The following is a 9,190-nucleotide window of genomic DNA, read 5'->3' on the forward strand; positions in this document are numbered from 1 at the left end:
CTGTACAGAGTACGCATGGCCGCGTGTCCGAGTCCCCATTTCGCCTTGGCCACCCTCGCGAGGCTGTTGAAGAGTTTTTGACACTTACCTGTTATTGCCTCCACGTGCTTGTTGACTTTTAGCCCTCCTTCGAGGTGCACTCCGAGGTATTTGATTGCCTGCTCCATCCTTATATTCCTGCCGCTAATCTTAATAATCGGTGGCCTCTCCGCGTCCAGCTTACCTTTGACGAGCAGCATCTCCGTTTTCTGTGCCGATAACGTTAGCTTCTTCCTGGTGCACCAGGTAGAGACTCGGGTAACTACCTCCTGTCCCTTTTCCTGGAGCTCGTTCCTCGTGTTGCCGGCAATTAGAATCACGATGTCGTCCGCGTACGCGATGGGTTCGCACCCTGTCGCGTTTCCCGCTAGCTCAGCCAGCAGGTCATCAAATACGAGATTCCAGAAACTTGGTCCCAGTACCGATCCCTGCGGGCATCCTTTCGTGACGGGCTTGCTCACTGCTTCGTTTTTCCCAGCAATCTGTACGGTTCTTTCGGAGAAGTAGCTCCTTGTTAACCGGTACAGGTTGTCGGGGCATTCTCTTCTTTTGAGCTCGTGCAGCACGTTCGGCCACCAGACGTTGTCGAAGGCTCCTGATATATCGAGTGCTATTGCGAGGACGTACCTCTTCTCGCTCATTTGCTCGATTTTCTCGCGGAGCTTGATGATCGCGTCCACCGTCGATCTTCCGGGGCGAAAGCCATATTGTCTGTCGGAGGAGAGCGCGTGGTCGTGGAAGATAGGTGCCATCCTGGTGGCCATTAGCCTTTCTAGCAGCTTGCCTATCATGGAGAGCAGACAGATTGGCCTGTAGGATTTCGGATTGCTTCTGTCCCGATCCGGTCCCTTGGGGATGGTGATAACATTTGCGACCTTCCACCGTTTGGGGAATATTCCCCAGGCGAGGCAGCCGTTCATGAGCCTTAGGAGCTCCTGGTGTATTCTTCCCCAGGCCCGTTGGATTATTTCGACCTCAATCAGGTCGGGGCCTGGGCACTTCCCCTTCCTCAGCCGTTTCACGGCGTCACTGAGTTCCTCGAAGCTGAATTCAGGGGTGTCTTCTACGTTGGGGGGGTTTGTCGAGTTCCGCCTTATTTCCTTCTGCTCCTCCGTTTCGGTGTCTTCCTCGTCGTCGGGTAGAAGTGCGGACAACATCGCTGCCGCGGTCGTTCGCCAGTTGGAGGTATATCCGAGCGGCGTCTTCAGCGTCGATGTTGTTTCCTCTCCTCTGAGTTTCCTTGCGACTGTTTTGTAAGCGATGCCCCAAGGTTCCCTGTTACCCTCTTTGGTGACGAAGTCCTGCCAGCTCTGGATTTTTGCTCTTGCCAGCATCCTCTTATACTCCTTTCGTGTTGACCTGTACCGCAGCTTCTCCTGCTCCCTCGTAGCGGGGTCCCTGGCCCCCTGATACCTTCTTCTCGCCTGGTAGGTGTTTCTCTTTGCTCTGGTGAGTTCGGGCGTCCACCAGGGTACTGACCTGTAGTACCATTTCTTCTTTGGGATGGCGGTGTCGCAGGCACCTATCAGGGTTGCCTGGAGTTGCCCGGCCATTCTTTCGACGTCCTCTGCCTGCTGGAGGGTTGTTTCTTTGAGTGCCTCCATTTTCTCTGTGAGGGCACTCTGAAATACCTCCCAGTTGGCTTTTCGCGTGTTATAGCGTCTTTCCTGAAGCTGCGGTGTGGTGCTTCTCGCCCCGAAGTCGAGGAGCGTCTCCAGTATCCGGTGGTCACTGGAGGTACCATCTTCGCGTATCCTCCAGCCCTTTACAAGGAGTATTGCCTCTGGGCTCGCCATCGTCACGTCTATGTTTGATCGCCCTCGAGTTGTTTCAAACGTGTGGGGTTGTCCTGGTTGATTCAGGACATGGAGACCGTACTGCGCTATGACTGCCTCTAGGGCCTCGCCTCTGTCGTCGGTGCTCCTGCTGCACCACAGCGGTGATTTTGCGTTCGCATCCAGGCCGATGATGATCCTCTTGCCTCTGAGACACCGTAGTACCTTCTCCAACTGTTGCACGCCGACCTCGATGTTTCCTGTCGGCGGAAAGTACAGGCTTGCCGCGTACACCTCTGTTTCCCCGTCGCTTATCTGCACGCAGGAACAGTGTGTTGTGCAGAGTTCGGCGACCTCGAGGGGCGTTAGGGTCTCTGATTTTATCCCTACGGCCGCCATTGGCGGGTTGTGCTTCGACCCTCTGCAGGCGATCGCGACTCCTGTGCCGAATCCGGGTATTTTCCCATCGACGCTGTATGGTTCTTGCATTAATATTATGTCATCCCCATCGGCGTCCATTTGCGTCCGGATCTCATAAGGAGTTGTTTTGGATCGCTGCATGTTGTGCTGCAGGATCCTTATTTCCCTTTTCCTCCCAAGTCCTCTTCTGTCCCTGCGTTGCTCTTTATACATATTGCGTCCTTGCTATTATTGCTTCCAAGGCTTTCGTATACATTGGGCATTTCGCGTTGGAAGCTGCGTGGTCGCCCTTCCTCCCTGCTCTCTTGCAGTTTACGCAGGTGGCGTGCCCATCCTTATCTTTGCACTCTTTAGTGCTGTGCCCACTTTCTGCACAGTGCGCGCAGATTTCGTAGTTAACGCGGCAATATTTTGCCACGTGTCCGTATCCTTGACACTTGTAGCAGCGACTAATTGCTATGTAATCTTTAACTTTGCAGGCATTCCATGAGAGGAAGATCTTACCTTTCAATAGTTTCTCCCTTACCTGGGGGGGCACTTCGATGACCCAGTTCGTCTCCTCTTGATCCTTTCTGCCGGTCCTGAAGCAGAACTTGATGGCTGCAACGTCGTCCTCATTTAGTCTTTCTTGGTTCTGCTTCCTCATGCAGGCCAGGATCTCCTTCTCTGGAATGTCCCTCGGGACGTCGTAGATGATCATCCTGGGGGGTCTCCGCTGCGGCGTGCTAGCTTTTAGTCCAGCCTCCTTTAGTTTCGAGTTCTCGGTGAACTCTTTTAGGCTCTCCGGCTTCGTCGTCTCAACGGCTAGGCCGTTTCCCTTTATTTTCCGGACGGCCGTAACTTGGATTCCTCTCTTGCGGGGATTCACTAGGGTGAACACCGCGTCAAGTGCTTCTTCGCTCGTTTGAATCTCGCCACCTTCTCTTTCCGGTCGAATTATGACCACATTTTTGGGCGGCTTGACCGCCGTCTGCTCGACCTTGTTGCTCGTTATCTTTACTTTTTCGGCATATGTCGGCTCCCTCTGTTCCTGCTGCGTCGTTCTCAAGACGGCTGTTTCTAGCCGCCTGGTTGCTTTGTTGACGGCGTTCATTATCGCCGTTTCCTTATTCTTCTCATCTCCGGCACTCTGCTCTAGCCTGCCTGTCAGGTAGCTATTATGGAGCAGTAGCTCGTCAACAATGCCCCTCATTTCTTTGAAGTGCCGTAGGATTACTGCGGCGTGTTCCTTGTTTATTTTCCTGGCCGAGTCTAAGCAGAACGCCGTGACCTTCCTCTCTATGTCACTGGCCTGTGCCTTTATATCGGGCACTTGCCGCTTATCCTCCCCGGCCAATCTCTCCTCATCTCTGGGGGGGTTGTTTCTCCCCAGGCTTGCTCTCATCGTCTTCTCTGGTATCCTCGGGCTTGGAGTGGCCTCGTTCTTTTCCATCTGTTTCCTCAGGGGTTGGAGGACCACTCTGGCCTCTGCGCCTGGCGACGAGTGCCCTAGCGTCGGCATCACCGGCTCCTTGCCGCTTCTTGCGGCTGCCGCTGCGGCTGTTCGCTTCCCGGTGGCTATGTCCAGCGGCGTATTGAATCCCCCTCGCGGACTTTCAGTTGGCGCTTTGTTCCCGCGAGCACTCCCGCGCTGAGTCCGGCGGCGTGCTCTTCACAGTTCAAAACCCCTGGGTTTGAATTTGAATTTGAATTTGCCGCCTAGCAGCGTGCTCTTGGTTCCCAAGATGCCCGGGCGGCGGCGCTTCGGTCGCTCGACCCAAGATGGCTGCCGCGCGTCCGCTAACCTATCCTCCCGCACGTGGCACTTTGTTTTGCTTTTCTCGCGCTTATTGCGGCAATTTCCACTAAACTTTCGGTGTGCACTATGTTTTTAGCACTCGCACTATCTATTATTTTAGTTTTCGTGCCCGAGATCTTCGATTTTCGCGTTTTTGTCCGCCACGTGGCCTAACCTCACTTCGCGCACGCGGCACTTTCTTTTGTTTTTCCGCGCTTATTGCGGCAATTTTCACTAAACTTTCGGTGTGCACTATGTTTTTTAGCACTCGCACTACCTATTATTTTAGTTTCGTGCCCGAGATCTTCGATTTACGCGTTTTTGTCCGCCACGTGGCCTAACCTCGCTTCGCACACGCGGCACTTTCTTTGCTTTTTCCGCGCTTATTGCGGAAATCTCCACTAATATTTTTGCATGCACTTTATTTTAAGCACTAACTCTGCCTATTGAATTATTTTTCGCTCCCGAGATCTTTGATTTTTCGGTTTTTCCTATCCGTCGCGTCAGCTAACCTCACTTTTCGCACGTGGCGATTTACATTAGCTTTTTTTCGCTCTGAATTCGGCGATCTCCACGATTCTTTTTAACTACACGTTTTCCTCGGCACTCCCACTTTGCTTTAAATTAATTTTTACGCCCGAACTTTTTAATTTGCCCGGTTTTTTCGTTTATAGACTGCGGAGCGACGTGCACGCGTCCGTCCCACTTGCCGCCATCTTGGAAACTAGTAGATAGGGACAAGTAGTATTGAGCGATTAGGGGCTCGACCGTTGGGCCGGCCACGCCATTCCTGGAGTATAGCACTCATACTGGCTTCGCTAGATGTTATTTATATCCTACTTTCTGACGTCCAATGCCCGGGGAACGGCGCGCATAGGTGGTCGGCGCGCGACTTGGAAAAACCCTGCCCTCTCCTTTCGGGTCAGTGGGCAAGTTGAACCTACCCTTTCGGGCGGCAGCTCGCTTAGCCGGCGCCGCGCGATGCGCGCATCGCGCAGCACCGTTACCAGCGGGGGCCACGGGGAGGCGGAGCTGCCAGCATATAGCTCGGTCCCAGCAGGTTGGCTTTGCAGCCGATTGTCCCTGCACCGTCACGGCACTCATTTGCATGAGCGTCGCCTGCGCTGACGGTCGCAGGTCTTATCTCCGGCTCGTGTTGGTTTTCTTGTCCTCTTATCCTTAGTTCTCTTCCTGTTCCCAGTGTTTTGTGTATTGTCCTGTCATGGGTCCTGTGTTTTCGTGCGTGTATCCCTTCTTCGCTGTTTTATCTTCTTCTTCTTCGTCTCCTTCCTGCTCCTCTACTATTGGGTGTCGCCGTCTTCTTCTTCGGAGAGTCCCTCTTCGTTGGTTTCTTCCTCTTGTTCCCGTCGTTGCACGGGCACGCACCGGGCCAGTCTTGGACTATGCCTTAGAGTCCGGCCTGCCTGCCCCTCCAGTTGCGTCGATCCTCTTCCTGGCAGTCGCCCTGGCTGCGTTGCGCCTCCCATTTCTCGTAGGGCGTTCCTTCTCTTCTCCTCCTTCGCTTGGAGTACTTTCCTTGCAAACTGACAGAAGTGGGGGTATACGTCTTTTGTTACGTACTCCCGCTTTTCTTCCGGCCAGCGCAGATCGAGTTCTCCCAGTGCATTTCGGAATTCCTGCCTTTCTTCATCGAAGATTGGACAGTCTTCTAAGATGTGATGGGCGGTTTCTATTTCGCCGCATTCACATGTGTCCAATTCGCTGAGGTTGAATGACTTGAGCTTACCGTTGAAATCCCCGTGGCCGCTAATGAACTGTGTCGTGTAGTGGTCGGGTCTCACCCAGCGGTTCTCAAGTCTGTCCTTGATGCTAGCAAAGTAGTCGAAGGTCGTCCTGCCCTTTGGCGTTGTTTGCCAGCGCTCTTGCCACTTATCTAACGCCTCGCCGACAATGGATTTCTCGTCGGGCGCTTCGTCGCGCCTCCTCTTCTTATTGTGGAGTCTTGCCCTGATTTCGACTAGGAGGTCAATAGGAATGACTCCGGCGATAACCTGCAGTGCCTCGGTTGACGTGGTTCTATAGGCCTTGGTCACTCGGAGGAGTGCCATCCTCTGTGACCTTATCAGCTTGCTCCTCGCTTTCCCTTTCAGTAGGTCGCTCCAGCCGGCTGCGGCGTATGTGGTTATCGGCTCGTACAGCCCTCTGTACAGAGTACGCATGGCCGCGTGTCCGAGTCCCCATTTCGCCTTGGCCACCCTCGCGAGGCTGTTGAAGAGTTTTTGACACTTACCTGTTATTGCCTCCACGTGCTTGTTGACTTTTAGCCCTCCTTCGAGGTGCACTCCAAGGTATTTGATTGCCTGCTCCATCCTTATATTCCTGCCGCTAATCTTAATAATCGGTGGCCTCTCCGCGTCCAGCTTACCTTTGACGAGCAGCATCTCCGTTTTCTGTGCCGATAACGTTAGCTTCTTCCTGGTGCACCAGGTAGAGACTCGGGTAACTGCCTCCTGTCCTTTTTCCTGGAGCTCGTTCCTCGTGTTGCCGGCAATTAGAATCACGATGTCGTCCGCGTACGCGATGGGTTCGCACCCAGTCGCGTTTTCCGCTAGCTCAGCCAGCAGGTCATCAAATACGAGATTCCAGAAACTTGGTCCCAGTACCGATCCCTGCGGGCATCCTTTCGTGACGGGCTTGCTCACTGCTTCGTTTTTCCCAGCAATCTGTACGGTTCTTTCGGAGAAGTAGCTCCTTGTTAACCGGTACAGGTTGTCGGGGCATTCTCTTCTTTTGAGCTCGTGCAGCACGTTCGGCCACCAGACGTTGTCGAAGGCTCCTGATATATCGAGTGCTATTGCGAGGACGTACCTCTTCTCGCTCATTTGCTCAATTTTCTCGCGGAGCTTGATGATCGCGTCCACCGTCGATCTTCCGGGGCGAAAGCCATATTGTCTGTCGGAGGAGAGCGCGTGGTCGTGGAAGATAGGTGCCATCCTGGTGGCCATTAGCCTTTCTAGCAGCTTGCCTATCATGGAGAGCAGACAGATTGGCCTGTAGGATTTCGGATTGCTTCTGTCCCGATCCGGTCCCTTGGGTATGGTGATAACATTTGCGACCTTCCACCGTTTGGGGAATATTCCCCAGGCGAGGCAGCCGTTCATGAGCCTTAGGAGCTCCTGGTGTATTCTTCCCCAGGCCCGTTGGATTATTTCGACCTCAATCAGGTCGGGGCCTGGGCACTTCCCCTTCCTCAGCCGTTTCACGGCGTCACTGAGTTCCTCGAAGCTGAATTCAGGGGTGTCTTCTACGTTGGGGGGGTTTGTCGAGTTCCGCCTTATTTCCTTCTGCTCCTCCGTTTCGGTGTCTTCCTCGTCGTCGGGTAGAAGTGCGGACAACATCGCTGCCGCGGTCGTTCGCCAGTTGGAGGTATATCCGAGCGGCGTCTTCAGCGTCGATGTTGTTTCCTCTCCTCTGAGTTTCCTTGCGACTGTTTTGTAAGCGATGCCCCAAGGTTCCCTGTTACCCTCTTTGGTGACGAAGTCCTGCCAGCTCTGGATTTTTGCTCTTGCCAGCATCCTCTTATACTCCTTTCGTGTTGACCTGTACCGCAGCTTCTCCTGCTCCCTCGTAGCGGGGTCCCTGGCCCCCTGATACCTTCTTCTCGCCTGGTAGGTGTTTCTCTTTGCTCTGGTGAGTTCGGGCGTCCACCAGGGTACTGACCTGTAGTACCATTTCTTCTTTGGGATGGCGGTGTCGCAGGCACCTATCAGGGTTGCCTGGAGTTGCCCGGCCATTCTTTCGACGTCCTCTGCCTGCTGGAGGGTTGTTTCTTTGAGTGCCTCCATTTTCTCTGTGAGGGCACTCTGAAATACCTCCCAGTTGGCTTTTCGCGTGTTATAGCGTCTTTCCTGAGGCTGCGGTGTGGTGCTTCTCGTCCCGAAGTCGAGGAGCGTCTCCAGTATCCGGTGGTCACTGGAGGTACCATCTTCGCGTATCCTCCAGCCCTTTACAAGGAGTATTGCCTCTGGGCTCGCCATCGTCACGTCTATGTTTGATCGCCCTCGAGTTGTTTCAAACGTGTGGGGTTGTCCTGGTTGATTCAGGACATGGAGACCGTACTGCGCTATGACTGCCTCTAGGGCCTCGCCTCTGTCGTCGGTGCTCCTGCTGCACCACAGCGGTGATTTTGCGTTCGCATCCAGGCCGATGATGATCCTCTTGCCTCTGAGACACCGTAGTACCTTCTCCAACTGTTGCACGCCGACCTCGATGTTTCCTGTCGGCGGAAAGTACAGGCTTGCCGCGTACACCTCTGTTTCCCCGTCGCTTATCTGCACGCAGGAACAGTGTGTTGTGCAGAGTTCGGCGACCTCGAGGGGCGTTAGGGTCTCTGATTTTATCCCTACGGCCGCCATTGGCGGGTTGTGCTTCGACCCTCTGCAGGCGATCGCGACTCCTGTGCCGAATCCGGGTATTTTCCCATCGACGCTGTATGGTTCTTGCATTAATATTATGTCATCCCCATCGGCGTCCATTTGCGTCCGGATCTCATAAGGAGTTGTTTTGGATCGCTGCATGTTGTGCTGCAGGATCCTTATTTCCCTTTTCCTCCCAAGTCCTCTTCTGTCCCTGCGTTGCTCTTTATACATATTGCGTCCTTGCTATTATTGCTTCCAAGGCTTTCGTATACATTGGGCATTTCGCGTTGGAAGCTGCGTGGTCGCCCTTCCTCCCTGCTCTCTTGCAGTTTACGCAGGTGGCGTGCCCATCCTTATCTTTGCACTCTTTAGTGCTGTGCCCACTTTCTGCACAGTGCGCGCAGATTTCGTAGTTAACGCGGCAATATTTTGCCACGTGTCCGTATCCTTGACACTTGTAGCAGCGACTAATTGCTATGTAATCTTTAACTTTGCAGGCATTCCATGAGAGGAAGATCTTACCTTTCAATAGTTTCTCCCTTACCTGGGGGGGCACTTCGATGACCCAGTTCGTCTCCTCTTGATCCTTTCTGCCGGTCCTGAAGCAGAACTTGATGGCTGCAACGTCGTCCTCATTTAGTCTTTCTTGGTTCTGCTTCCTCATGCAGGCCAGGATCTCCTTCTCTGGAATGTCCCTCGGGACGTCGTAGATGATCATCCTGGGGGGTCTCCGCTGCGGCGTGCTAGCTTTTAGTCCAGCCTCCTTTAGTTTCGAGTTCTCGGTGAACTCTTTTAGGCTC

Source organism: Bombus affinis, unplaced genomic scaffold (genome assembly GCF_024516045.1).
Source record: "Bombus affinis isolate iyBomAffi1 unplaced genomic scaffold, iyBomAffi1.2 ctg00000658.1, whole genome shotgun sequence".
In the NCBI taxonomy this organism is placed as follows: domain Eukaryota; kingdom Metazoa; phylum Arthropoda; class Insecta; order Hymenoptera; family Apidae; genus Bombus; species Bombus affinis.